The 13,663-nt window shown below is 45.9% G+C and overlaps 1 protein-coding gene across 3 annotated transcripts in view; it reads left to right on the forward strand.

The window, feature by feature from the left end:
* RASGEF1B (RasGEF domain family member 1B) overlaps window positions 1-13,663 on the forward strand; it is a 307,416-nt gene that overhangs the window by 164,347 nt on the left and 129,406 nt on the right. Inside the window, exon 1 of one of the 3 annotated variants that reach the window (XM_069485436.1) lies at window positions 10,561-10,601. The exons of the other annotated variants lie outside the window; for them this stretch is intronic. The gene's annotated coding sequence lies outside the window, so the exon portion shown is untranslated. Of the gene's footprint in view, window positions 1-10,560; window positions 10,602-13,663 lie in introns of those variants that run through there. 3 annotated transcript variants of the gene reach the window in all.

The following is a 13,663-nucleotide window of genomic DNA, read 5'->3' on the forward strand; positions in this document are numbered from 1 at the left end:
CGGGAGGAAAGAGATGCAGCAGCGTTTGACAGCGTCGTCCACACCCTGTTTGGTGAGACCGGCTGGTCCTCTTGTTGCGCCGAGTCTGCCTCTCCCCGCCTCCCCCCTGCCTCTGCGACTGTCCTTGGCCTCCCTGCTGATTCCCCATTTTCCCCTCCGCTCTGTGGTTGGGGGGTAGGGGGCTGCCTGGGGGCTTGTCTGGCCCCTTCCCTGCCCCGCTGTCCTCTCCAGCACGTCCCGCCCGGGCCTGGGTCCCCGCCCGCACCTGGGCCCCTTAGAGCCCGAGCCGGACAACTCCTGTCCGCTGGGTGTCCACACACAGACGCCTCAGACTTAACCAGCTGAAAATCAAACTAAATCTCATTCCCTTCCTTCCCCTCCAGCACCCAGACACCCCCCCCCCCCGCTTCTCTCCACTGCTCATCATCTGTAAGAATTTCCATGTGTTACATACGTTGCTTCACCTTCTTTGCAAAGAAATCTGGAAAACTCAGTTACAACTAAAAATATATATACCTTTTAACCTAACCAGGCAATCCCACTTTTAGACTCTCTCTTTTTTTGTTTTTTTTAAGAGACAGTATATTGCTCTGTCACCCGGGCTAGAGTGTGGTGGTGCAATCATAGCTCATTGAAACCTTGAACTCCTGGGCTCAAGCGATCCTCCTACTTCAGCCTCCCCGGTAGCTGGGACTACAGGCATGCGCCACCATGCCCGGCTCATTGTTTAAAATGTTTTTATAGAGACAGGGTCTCACTTTGTTGCCCAGGTTGGTCTTGAACTCTTGGCCTCAAATGATCCTCCAGTGTCAGCCTTCCAGAGTGCTGGGATTACAGGCGTGAGCCAAGCCTTGGACTCTCTTATTGAGATCAAAGGATCTGTCCCTATAAGGATATATGTGTGGGGATGTTTATTGTTGGTAGTGGTAGAGAACCCGGAGCAAGAATAGATAACAGTGAATTATGGCCATTATACAGCTCTTTGATGGGAAGACACGTCTATTACATATTCTGAAGTGAAAAAGCAGCTTGCAAATTAATGTGACCATAACCCCATTATTATAAAAACAAAAATAACAAAAAAACTCTGTGTATGTGTGCGTGTGTGTGCTTGGATGGGCATGGTGAGAGGAGTGGAAGGGTGCTGGGCAGACTTTGTGTTGTTTCCTTGGGCGGGGCAGTGGGGGAGGGGTGAGCACATGATGCCTTTGTAATACATGAAAAAAACACTGAATTGCTCACCCTTCCATATTTCTCTCTGTTCAGTTAAGCAGGAATCTTGGCATCATCTTAGACTCCTCCTTCCCCGTTCCTTTTGCCGTGATTCATTGTTTCGTGTCTGTATCCTTCGCTAGACGGCAGAGTCATGGAGGGCAAGAGCTGTGTTACGTTTATCTCGGCTTCTGCGTGATACCTTGCACATACCTGTCAACTTACGGTCATTGACTTGAGGATCTTAGCGTGTGATTGCTCCATGTTTCCATTATTTGGATCTCTCTCAGCTTTTATTTCTAATTCAGAAGGATGCCAGTGCTCTTACCAAAAGCCTCAAATCACACACTGTCCTCCCCCACCCGCTTTGGAAAAGGTGGCCTTGAATATGCAATATTACATGATATACACTTCCGTCCCAGGGGTGGTGATTCAGTCGTCTCCTACATGCATTTTTACCCAACTCTGTGTCTTGCTTTCAGGAGCATTTAGAGTCCTTTGGCTGGGAGGCAAACGGGTCAGCTGCCTTCTGAAGGGCTGTGTGCGTATTTGCACTGAAATAAACAAAGTAAAGCCCTTGGGTCAAACCAAATGATGAAGAAGTTGCTCAAGCATCCAAGTGTCTCCTGATGTCAAGTATTCGCCAATATGAAACAACCTTTAGACATCTTAAAAACCAATTATTAATAAAATAGTTTTACCTCTCCATTAGAGACTGGGTAAGGAACCCAATCTCGGGGACATTTTGCCACTCCCAGGGAAACCTCTCCCCACTCCCACACTGACACCCACACCCACACCCACGCCCACGCACAAACACGCCACACTGAACTCTACCTGAACCTCAACTTACTGCATCAGGACTTCGCTGGCTTCACGCCAGTGGCTTTCCATGACTGCTGGCTGGTGTCTGAGTTGCCTGAAGGGGAGTGGCAGATGTTTTGGTCAGAGCTGATGGGTGACACGCTCCACCAGTCTTTCGACCGGTTCAGCGTGCGCTGTTACATCCTGCATTCCAGAGCCTTGACCAAATTCTGATGCGAAGGTCTCTGGCCGTCTTCACGGTGTGTCGGCTTGCGCTGCCCACTGAATAACCAGGCATGACATCATTTTCTTGCAAAGTGACAGCAACACAAGGTCTCTTGGAGCAGATTGAGTTAAACCATCAAAGTGCTATTTATAGCCCTGGCACTTCTCAGGTTGAAGAGTTCAGCGGCATCGCAGCGGGTATCGGTCACAATCCTCGTCTGTTCTTGGAAGTCGCCATATACCACCGTTGTCGTTTTGCTAGTAGGAGAAGTAAGACACGGCGACTTATCCACAAAAACACGGCTGCTCGTAGGAGGTAGAATTTGGCGTTCCATGAAAGAATATATACCCTACGAACAGTAAGAACTAAGTAGTTAAAAATAATGGACTTGGAACCTATTGTGATTCCCAAAGAATGCTACTCTTTGTGATGATATCTGTACAGAATTACGAGGTTCTAGGCTGAACACAGTCAACAGATAGAATTTCATGCAAAAGTTATGTTTCTTGAATCCTACTCTCTGTGTATTTTACGTTTATTAAGAGTTGATGCCAGGCTAGTCACTGTTACGGGGCCGCCTTTTCCTGTATGGGCAGTAAATTCTGACTACGGCCCGCTCACTGCAATCAGCACGCTATTCTGATTGAGGTAAACGGTCAGAAAGATGTTCTTAGACACAACAGCTCTCTACTGGGCCCTCCGCCCCTGCCACCCCTCTCCCCAAATAAGCAGGAAATGCAGCCCCCCAGCAGCAAAATATCTTTTCAATGAGCATAATCTCCTAGCATCCAAAGTTAGTGGGAGCTTTGCCCAGAGAGAGGAATTAGAAATCAGCCCATAAAAATAAATGAATCCGTTTCCATGGTGACGGGAATCTTTCTCTCCCTCGTTTTTTATCCCGTGTTCCCCTCCACAGACCCCCTCAGGCAGAATAACAATAAACTGGAAGAAACATTTTATTATCTTAATGGGTTCTTAATTTAAAGCCAAAAGCCTTTAAATTTACCTTCCCAAGGCTGGCGCTGGCCGTCAGTTGGAATTGAAAACCTGAGCAGACTTGCAGGAAGACGAGGGTCTCCCAGGAGCCGGCCCAGCGGGAGCACGGGGTGGGGAGGACCTTGGGGGCTGCGCATGCATCTTGCATGCAGCCTCTCCTGACGGGCAGCCCACCTGTCACGTTGAATATTTCATTGGAGAAGAAAACGTGCATCTGCCTGTGTTCATCTGCCGAGTGAAATTTTGCGCCGATGAAGCCGCATGTGGTGAACACGATGGGGCTCCCGCGTTACTCCCCCAAATCGTATTCCACCGCAAACGGGAGGAGTGCATGCCCACGGCAAAACCTGAGCCGCTGTTCTCCCCTCCCCACCCCCCAGCTGGCTCCAGGGGGCCTTGACCTTTGTCTCTGCAGCTGGGACCGGGCCTGCCCCTGCCCCCACACTGAGGAGGCTCAGGGAGACCCAGTGGCTGTAGTTCCAGAAGTCTGGATGCAGAGATAAGGGACCCCGGAGGACACATTCCTGCGCAGAAATGTTCGAGGGTGCAGGTGAAGAACTCAGAGCCCACCAGGAAGGCAGAGCTCGTGGAAACGTCCTGCATTGTACCCTTGGCAGGTGGGCCGTGTGTGGAAGGGTGCAAATGACACACATGGGGATTATTTCAGGAGTGTCCCAAAACAGAATGTGAGCAGCTTGAGTAGCCGCCCTTGATTTTGCATGAGAAGTCATCTCAGTGGAAAAGAGTCTTGACTTTCTTCCCGAGTCCCTTATGGGCAAGAACATACGTCTTGGTTTTCTTGGAAGGATCAGGGTGTTGTGCCTTTTGTCCCGAGACAACTATTAATGCTGCTCTGAAAGTAGCTCAGCGGTTTGAACAATAAATGCTCAGGTCACCCAACTTATGGTCCACAATTGTGGGTCTAGTCTTCCACCGCTGATATTTTCTCTCTCAATTTCTTTTTGTAACCATACATGCTGTTTCTAGACAGATCTGTGGGACTTGCCCAAAATGCAGTAGCTGCCAGGTGTAGACTCCTTTAAACTAAAGGTTAAGTGGAGCCAGGATGACATTTTTCTTAAGATGAAAAGCAGAGGATGAAGAAGCTGCTTCTTGCTTGCGTTGTAATACTTGAGGAGTCATAACCCGTTAAGTAGTTTTCTACCTTAGATTGAAGGTTCTTGGGGACAAAGGGAGAGTATTACTTACCTTTCTCTTGCCGTGGACGATGTATAGGGGTTCAACAGAAGTGTGTAGCTGTAATTAGAAGTGAATGAATGTGGCGCTATAATAAGGGGAGAGTGTTGGGGGCCTAATAGCGAATAATCTTTGGAGGAGGAGGTTGGGAATTAATGCACAGCACTGGGGTAGAGGAGGTGAGAAAAAGGAATTTTGGAGACGGCTGCTTTTTCTCTTCTTACTATTTGCTTTTTCCTAAGTGCAAAATATTACATGTCCATTGTGGGAAATTTAGAAAGAGAAATAGGCAGAATAAGAAGGAAAAAAAAAAAAAAAAAGAAGAAGAAGAGCAGGAGGAAGAGAAGGGAGAGGAAGAAGGAGGAGAAGAACAAGAAGAAAAAAAACAATTCACTTCCCGGAATAATGATGGTTAGATTTGGGGGGTATAGACATCTTGTGTGTCTCACTTGTATTCACATATGTGTACATGCGTGTACATGCGTGTCTGTATGATCCTGTGATTTTTTGGAGAACAGTGTCTTATCGGGGCCAGTGCTCTCAGAGGGCCTGCACTTGGTCATCGGCAACCTTCTCCTGAAGGACAGCCTGCCACCACTGGTGACAAATGACAGCTTAGAATCACGTGGAGAATTTACGTGGGTGCCCCAAGTGGTGGGGGAGAAACCTGAAGAAATAGTAGGGGGGGGATATGTCTTTATTATTTTATCTGGGCTCTAGAATATTCTTTCCAAGGATAATACTGCCTTTGCCGGAGTCTTCTGTCGCTAGGATTGAGGGAGCACAGTGGGGAACACTGAACTTGGAATCAGAACGTTGGGATGTATATTCCGAATCAACCGCTTGATTCTTGCCTGATTCCAAACCTCAGTTTTATCACCGTGGAAGTACCTATCCTCATCACATCACACCGGTGTGAGGGCCGAGTATCTGGAGCCCGATCGGTGATCAGTATTTGGTGGCTGGTGGAGTGAAGTGAATGTGTCCTAGTTTCTAGTTCCTCCCGGATGGTGCTGGTGGGAAGACACAGGGCCTGGGACGTGACCCTGGTTGGAGATTGGGCTTAGTCCCCGATGACTGTGATTGTAAGTCAATTCATTTAACTTTTTTCAGCCTTAGTCTCCTCGTCGATCATCTGAAATCATTTATACAATGAAGTGTTCGTGTAACACATTTTGCACAACGATGACAATGACAATGACAATATTAGTTTCCCTGTTGGTAGAGTTGGAAGGAGAAGGAAGAAGAGGAGGAAGGAGAATCTCTGTGTTCTAACGCTATTCTACAGATAGATGAGAGAGGAGCATTTTATGGTTATTTCTCTAATCTTACACCTTCCCATGGAGGCTGTATTTCAGTTGTTTTCAACCATGGCTGTACGTTAGAATCACTGAAAGAGTTAAAAAAAAAAAACCCAAAACAACACAACACCTGAGATCAGTTGAATGAGGCTCTCTGAGGGGTCGGATATCACGTATTTAAAAGCACCCTGGACCCTTTTCCTCGGCTGCCGGGGTTGAGAATTACTGCTACGTGTCTGTGCCTCCGAAAGGCAGCTATTGGCTGGAAGCACGGCTGATGTTTATAACTCAGGCGCCTTGGACAGGAAGCTTGTTGATAACCCAGCAACCTGTGTTGGCAGGAAGATGGAGAAGCCGGAAACGGACTGATTAGAGCTGGCGTAGCCAACCCGTCTGTGAAAGCAGCTCCCTCCGAAGTTACTGGGTGCTTTAAAGCATGGAGTTCAAAGGCAGCGGTGTGCTCAGCCCGGCAGGGAAGGCCTCTGTGAATTCCACACGCGTGGGATCATTGCAGTTCTGGGCGTTTCTCCCATGTCTGGGTGACTGCGGCAACCCCGCCCTGTCTCTCTCCCTCCAGCCTTAACCCTCTGCGAGCTGTTTGCCACACAGCGTAGAAGAAGCCTGTATCCATTTTCCAGTCCAGCGTAACAAATTACCACCAACACAGCGGCATCAACAACACCCCTTTATCAGCTCCCGTTTCTGTAGGCTCAGAGTGGCTGGATTCTCTCTGCCCAGGGTCTCGCCAGGCCGAACTCGTGGCGTTGCTTGACTGTGTTCTCATCTGGAGGTGCTCGGGCAGGCGGCTGGCAGAATCCCGTCCCTTTCCCTGGCAGGACTGAGGTTCCCGTCGCCTTGCTGGTTGTTAGCCATTCGCTAAACAAACATTTATTGAGCAACTACTAGGTACTCTCCCAGGCCCTGGGGACACGGCAGTGAATCTGACCATGTATGTCTCTTTCTTGCAGAGCTCACCTTCTAGTTGGGGAGACAGGGAAGACGCAAAAATAACTGAAACTTGTCAGACAGTGGCCGTGCTATGAAAAAGAATGAAACAAAATAGGGAGTGATGGGCGCGTTGTCACTCTATGTGCCATCAACCTGTAATGTTTCTGCCATAGGTGACATCTAAGCAGAGACCAGAAGGAAGGGAGGGAGTAAACAATGCAGAAATATGAGGGAAGAGCCTCCAGCTCTTTGCCCTTGTTATTTTTTTTTTTTTTGTCTCCATTATTTGCTGAATGAATGAATAGGGAAAAAAAACAAAAAACCAAAACCTGTTTCAGGCAGAAGGAACAGCAAATGCAGAGACTCTGAGCTGGGAAGTCCTTGAGTGCTCAGTTAATCTTTGCCTGACCCGATGTGAGCAAGCAGACTTTTCACAGAAGAACTCGAGTCATTGGAAACCGAGGAGGAAAAACGGGAAGTCCAGGTCCAGCACCTGGGCTGGGACACAGGTGGGCAAGCCGGAGAATCAAGCGCCACCACACCCAAGCAGTAGCATCATGGCAGAGTGCTGAGCCCCATGTGGTCCCTCAGCCCAAAACAGGGAAACTGAGGCCAGAACCTAGTCACAGGGACAGGCTCAGCACCCTGAGGGTGAGGAACTCAGAGCCAGGGAGTAGCTTGGCTACTATAGCCCTAGAGAATAACAAGGTACCCTCGTTTGCCTTCTCTCTCTCTTTCCTTTTCTTTCTGGGCCCGCCTGCAAGTGTGAGCTTTGTTTTCCTTCCGTCACTGTGAGGCTTGTTCTGCTCACTCACGGTTTTCCGTAGCCTCATGATTTCGGATGGAATATCCTTGCCATGAACCCAGCTCTGCTTCATGGTGTTTTGTTTTCTGTTTTCCAGCTTCAGTTCACACCACCAGCTGGTGTAGTCTGTCTGAATGACTTAATTCAAATTTAGGAGACAGAGAACTTAGTTGTCCCAGCTCATCTTTTTTTTTTTTTTTTTTTTTAACACCAGCAAGCCCAAGGATTAGCTTGGCTCAGCTGGTGACATTAGCGTCATTACCCGAAGCCTGGGTGAGGGCAGGAGGAAGGAAGGGAAGAAAAGGGATCGTGGGGTTTAACATGTAAATGAGCTATCAGGGGCTGAGAGTGTGAAAAGTTCTCCCCAAGGACGGTTTGGATGAGCAGATACCAACTGATGTCTGTAATTCGGAAAATGAGATGCGTGCTTGAGGGGGATAGAACGTTAACTGGGGAGATTAACTGTCAGCACTGAGTACCCCAGGAGTCAAGAAGAGCTTGTGAGGAAAAGATGGAACCCACATTCAGGAGCCCAGCAAGACAAGTCGGAGTAGGAGAGGGCAGGAAGCAGTCGGGGGAGGGGGAGGCTGGTCTATTTCTTTACAGAGACTACACCTGCCATTCCTGCTTTAGGGGGCAGTGGAGGAGATAGGGCAGGTCCTCAAGGCCATGTACGTTTAAAGAGATGTACTAGAATAATCCGAGACAAGAGCTAAAGGGGAGCTGATCATTCGCACTGTGACAGTATGCTCCAGTGTCTGTCCCCACTCACTGGGGACGAGCTTGGTGCCAGGCGCTGTCACACACCAGGAATAAGGCGACCCTTCCCCACCCTGGCCACTCCCCAGCCCCCTCCCTGATTTACTTTTGTTCATAGCACTTTTCACTTTCTGAAATCCTACGTATTTCACTTATTTTTTAATTTCAGCCCTAGAATCTAAGTTTAATGGAATCTAAGCTCCACGGGGGCAGGATGTTCTCTGTTTTGTTCAGTGTTGTGTTTAGAAGCACATCCAGAAAATGCCGTGTTCAGTAATGGCTTGTTTAATAAAGGAATGGATTCCATTATTGATCTGTTACTTACACAGAAAGTGAAGAGAGATCACATTCGTAAGTCCAAAACTATCTGAGTATTCCCTGGACACACTGAAGAGGCGTGAATACATTTGAGGATTTTCTCCTCTTACTAGGGATAAATAAGCATGTCTTCAACATATTTTTCGGTATATTAGTCAGCATAGGCTTCGTTACGCTGTGGTAACAAATTAGCCCCTAAAATCTCCCTGGCTTGATGGCAGTACAACATAAGCAATGCTGGGCTGCAGGAGGTTCTACACCACGTAGTCACTCAACAACCGAGGCTGACAAAATCTTGGCCATCCCCTGACACCGTCACCTCACTTAACATGAAACTTAAGATTTTGCTGCTGCAAAAGAGAAGAGATAACGAGACGAACCTGAAACTCTCTTTATGTTTGCTCCGAACTTGTTTACCAGAACCACATCGTGCTCCAGTGTGACCTCAGAGTCACACTGGGAAGTCCTTGAATGTACCCAGGAGGGAGAAGAGAACCAGCTGTAGCGAGGACACTCATCTGCCGTAGCCAGCGACCAAGGCTGCGGAACTGTTGCTAATATCGCACACAGGAAGCTCTTGGAGAGCACAGCATTCGGTTTAGAAGATCTGAAATATGGGATTAGAACTAAACGATGATAATTACATGAATGTTACTGTCCACGTATGAGCAACACTTAAGGCAGTTTTTTTTTTCCCGGTAAATTAAAGGGAAAAATAGCAGTAGAATGTCAAGAAGTGGTCATTGTCCACTCCAGTGACTCGGTCAGGTCTCACTGGCCTGCCGTGAACATCCGTACATGGACCGGCGCCTTTCCGTACTTCCTCCCTCTCCCCTCATCGGAAGGAGGTTGGTTCTTACCCCCCGTTACTGTACAGTTGCTCCCGTGGAATCCGTCTTTCTGAATAGAGACGTCCGCGTGGACCCGACCCCCGAGCCCCGTTAAGCAGGGAAAGCAAGTGCTCCGATCTTCTGAAGACAACAGAGTCTGGCTTTTTATTTATTTATTTTTTTTTATCTTACTGTGAAGGAAATTCCATCCTAGCAGCTCAGCCACTGACCTTGAACGCTCAGACTTGGCAGGCGGGTTGTGCGTGGTGTCTGCAGACCCCGTTTTCATAAACTCCCCCCGTTCCTCGTGGGAAATATTCGCAGAAGGTTGTACGGGCAGGCAGTGCAAGGGAACGATGACACGTGTCCTAGTCGTCTCAAGTTTCCAAAATTTTAATTTCTGGATAGACTAATTCACAAGTTGGCTCATGTCAGTAAAAGGAGTAGAATATTAAGCATTATAGAAATAGTATTCTTTTTCATTGTCATAAATGTAGGTTCATTATTTAAAAAAATTTTAGCAATTATAGAAATGCGCTCAGAACACAACTCAGCAACAAGGACTCAAAAATATATTGTCACTTTTGTTTCGTGCCAGGCAGGAGAGTAGGTGCCAGGGACACAACAGTGAATAAAACATAGTATCCTTGTCCCCACGGTTTACAAATCAGAGATAATTGCTGTTAAACATTTACACGGGAAACTGAAATCAGAGTCCTTCGACTAGGATTCTGATTGTAAAGAAGAGGGGTCTTTTATTTGTGTGTTCTGTCTCTCTCTCTCTCTCTCTCTCTCATACTGAAGCAGATGGGCCCGGCCAGTTTACAACCGCTTTGGGCGTAGCCTATATTCTCAAACCAAAGTCATTCTCACAGTGCCCCAGACCCTTCAAATCGGACACATGCCTTGGGCTGATATCATAGATTGCAAAATGTAAACATCTGCATCTGCAACATTATTTTTACTAAATGAACATAATTCATAGCTGCATTTCACATGTCAGGATGGCACCTATAAAAAATAAGCAAGCCAAGGAGTCCTCTCAGTTTATTCTAAAGTTTAATATGAAGCTGAATTCTTAGTTAATGATAAAACTAACGCTGACATTAGCTAGATTCCAGATTTCAGCCAAAACAAATCGTTTTCACAGAGACCAGAGTTCAAGTTCAGCCAAAGAGCAGAGGGAGTCTCCTGGAATAAAGTTGGTAAGACAATTCTTTCTCACTCTGTGAATTCTGTCCTAATGTTTTCTGTTCCTCTCTTTTTTATCTGATGGTCAGTACTAGAAGTTCTCAGTTCTTATCATGCCAGGTCACGTAGAGTGCAGATATAGAACAGATGTAACAATAAATTAAGGTGGATCAACTTTTGTTTTTCCTTCTTTCCTTCCTTTTTCTTCTTCTTTTTCTTCTTTTTTTTTTTTTTTTCTATTTACGGGCATACACTAATATTAAAAGATAATATGCTGAGAAGAATATAATGGCTGTGTCGCCATGTTAAGTTTTTATTTTTAGCTTTCTCTAGGAGTTTAAGCCAAGAAAAATCCATTAAAATCTACCTTGAGGAACGGGGGATTAGAGGGAGGGTGACTCAGGGACACTAAATACCAGGTTGGAGACACCTCTGACAGGTGAAGACACCTAAATACCAGGTTCCAAACCCACAGCGGTGGCTCATCCTCTGAATTTCTCAGCTGGGTTTTGAAAAAATTGCAAAGCCTAAATCGATTGTTTTCCATTAGGAGCTTAATTCTACCTCAATGCATCTTTAGCTATCAAGTTCATTTTCATGGTTCCAGAGTTATCTTTGTAAAAATGTGATTATAAATTAAATGCTAGGGCCACTCCCAAAGAATAAACCGTTCATTCAGAGCATTGGAGGTTGGAAGGAGGTCACTTGGATCACCGGGGGTACATTCTCCTGCTGGTGCACACGTGGGCTGGTTGTCTGTCTGCTGGGTGTCTGCCCTCTGCAGAAGAGGCTGCCTTGGCATCTCCCCGGGTATGGACACGACTGAGGGTGAAGTATGACAAGGTGTTTAGGCTCACCTGGTGTCTTTCACGAAGGAGTCCGCTGCCCACTTTCTGAAGGCTGGAGGGCGCCACTGGGAGCAGCAACTGGCGGACACGTGGCTGCTAAATGCTCACATCAGCCCAAGCTGCAAAAATAGAAAGTACCCGCACCAAAAATTAGCTTTGCAATGGGATCGAGGGCACAGCTATCGCTTCTCTTTAAGGCTGATTAATTATACAATTTACATCCAGCAATCACTTGTAAATTACAAGCAGCAGGCAACAGATGAGACTGTAACTGCTCAGCAGTCATTTTTAGAGAGAGGTTTTCAAAATAGAATTGGCTGATGAAACAATGTAATTAAATAAGCTGCAAAGAGGAAATACTTCAACTGCTCTTACGGCCCTACTTTATCCTTTTCTATTTGATCGTGGGAAGCCCTTTCTTAGGGGTTGATTGTTACTACTGATTTCCAAGTGGGTTCCGATGTGTCCTTTTGATGGGACATAACTTTATAGGGACAGTTACACGATATGCAAAAATGACCTTAAGTGTGTGCCAAAAGTAGTCAGTTTTTTAAATTTTCTTTTTTATCTATGTTTTGGAATCATAGAAACTTAAGAATTGAGGGAAATCTTATCCAAGGATGGGATCCTCTTTATTTGAATAAAGTGTTCCTGATACATGAATCAGGGGCCGTGAACCAGTGACAATTTATGACAATCAAACATCAAAAAGCCACCACCCACATAATGACAGCAACACGCCTTGAAATATGGGATTACAACTAAATGAGGGTGATTACATGAATGTTCTTGTACATGTATGAGCCTTTCCACACCAACCAACCAACAAAAATACATCCATCTTACGATCAGTAAAATTCTTACAGGTTAAATTTATACAGTATTTTGATAGGTTGACTCACATTTAGTATTTATCTGTGATAATGAAATAAAACAAACCATAATAGTAAACAAAATTATATTCCCTCTCTAGTCTGCACTCCCTCTGAAAAAAAGGCATCTTTTAAAGAAAGACTTGAGCCTAGATGATAAAGAAATATGTCATTCTTTCTGACCTGGCAGCATTCTGACCTGTAATGTTTTAGGGATGCAAAGCATTTTATAATTATGAGTTACCATTGTTGCCTAAGACTCTGATTTTCGCTGGGTTGGAATGTAGCGTCAGCATCCACCAATAAACGGAGACTGTTCACAAACAGTTTGTCATGCTCTCCACTCCCTGGAATGTTCTGTCTTTCTCGTGACACATCTGCCATCTTGCCTAGGAAGATCTCCACAGACAATGGGAAAAAGAAAGAACCCTGGAACATGGTTGCTGCTGTTTCGTGTTATTTAGAGTTAACAGAATCCGCTCTAAATGCCCTTTATGAATTAGTTAACTCTTTTCTTGGCTTTAAAAAGAGTCTCTATCAATGTGTTATACTGGTGAACAGGATGGCCATTGGAGACAGACAATCTTGGGTTTAAATTCTTGCTTTGTCGTTATATATATTTGATCTTAATCAAGTTATCTAAACTTAATAAATGACAGTTTTCTAATCTAAATAAATGTTTTTTTTGTTTTTTTTTTTTTTTGAGACAGAGTCTCACTCTGTTGCCCAGGCTAGAGTGAGTGCCGTGGCGTCAGCCTAGCTCACAGCAACCTCAAACTCCTGAGCTCAAGCAATCCTCCTGTCTCAGCCTCCCGAGTAGCTGGGACTACAGGCATGCGCCACCATGCCCGGCTAATTTTTTCTGTATATTTTTAGCTGTCCATATAATTTCTTTCTATTTTTAGTAGAGATGGGGTCTCGCTCTTGCTCAGGCTGGTCTCGAACTCCTGAGCTCAAACGATCCGCCCACCTCGGCCTCCCAGAGTGCTAGGATTACAGGCGTGAGCCACCGCGCCCGGCCTAAATAAATGTTAATAATACTTATTTCATAGAGTTTTGCCTAACAGTGCCTTGCATACAATGGGGTAAGTAAGAATGATGAACTGAGATTATTTCTGGCTTTATCTACCTATCTGTCCATCTCTACCTATTTATCTATCTAGATGTGTGTGTGAGTAAACACATGGAAACAGTCTCTTCGGAGTCAGCAGTCAGTACAAGGTGGTCACATATCAGCCTCAGGGCCTTTCTTCCTGCTGTTCTCAACCTGTAATCCTCCTCTCCAGTTTTTTTTCACGTGTCTTGGGAAGTTCTTATTTTTAAGCAACAGAATCCGGCTCTGGCTAGTATAAGCAG

This window comes from Eulemur rufifrons, chromosome 13 (assembly GCF_041146395.1).
Source record: "Eulemur rufifrons isolate Redbay chromosome 13, OSU_ERuf_1, whole genome shotgun sequence".
Classification (NCBI taxonomy): domain Eukaryota; kingdom Metazoa; phylum Chordata; class Mammalia; order Primates; family Lemuridae; genus Eulemur; species Eulemur rufifrons.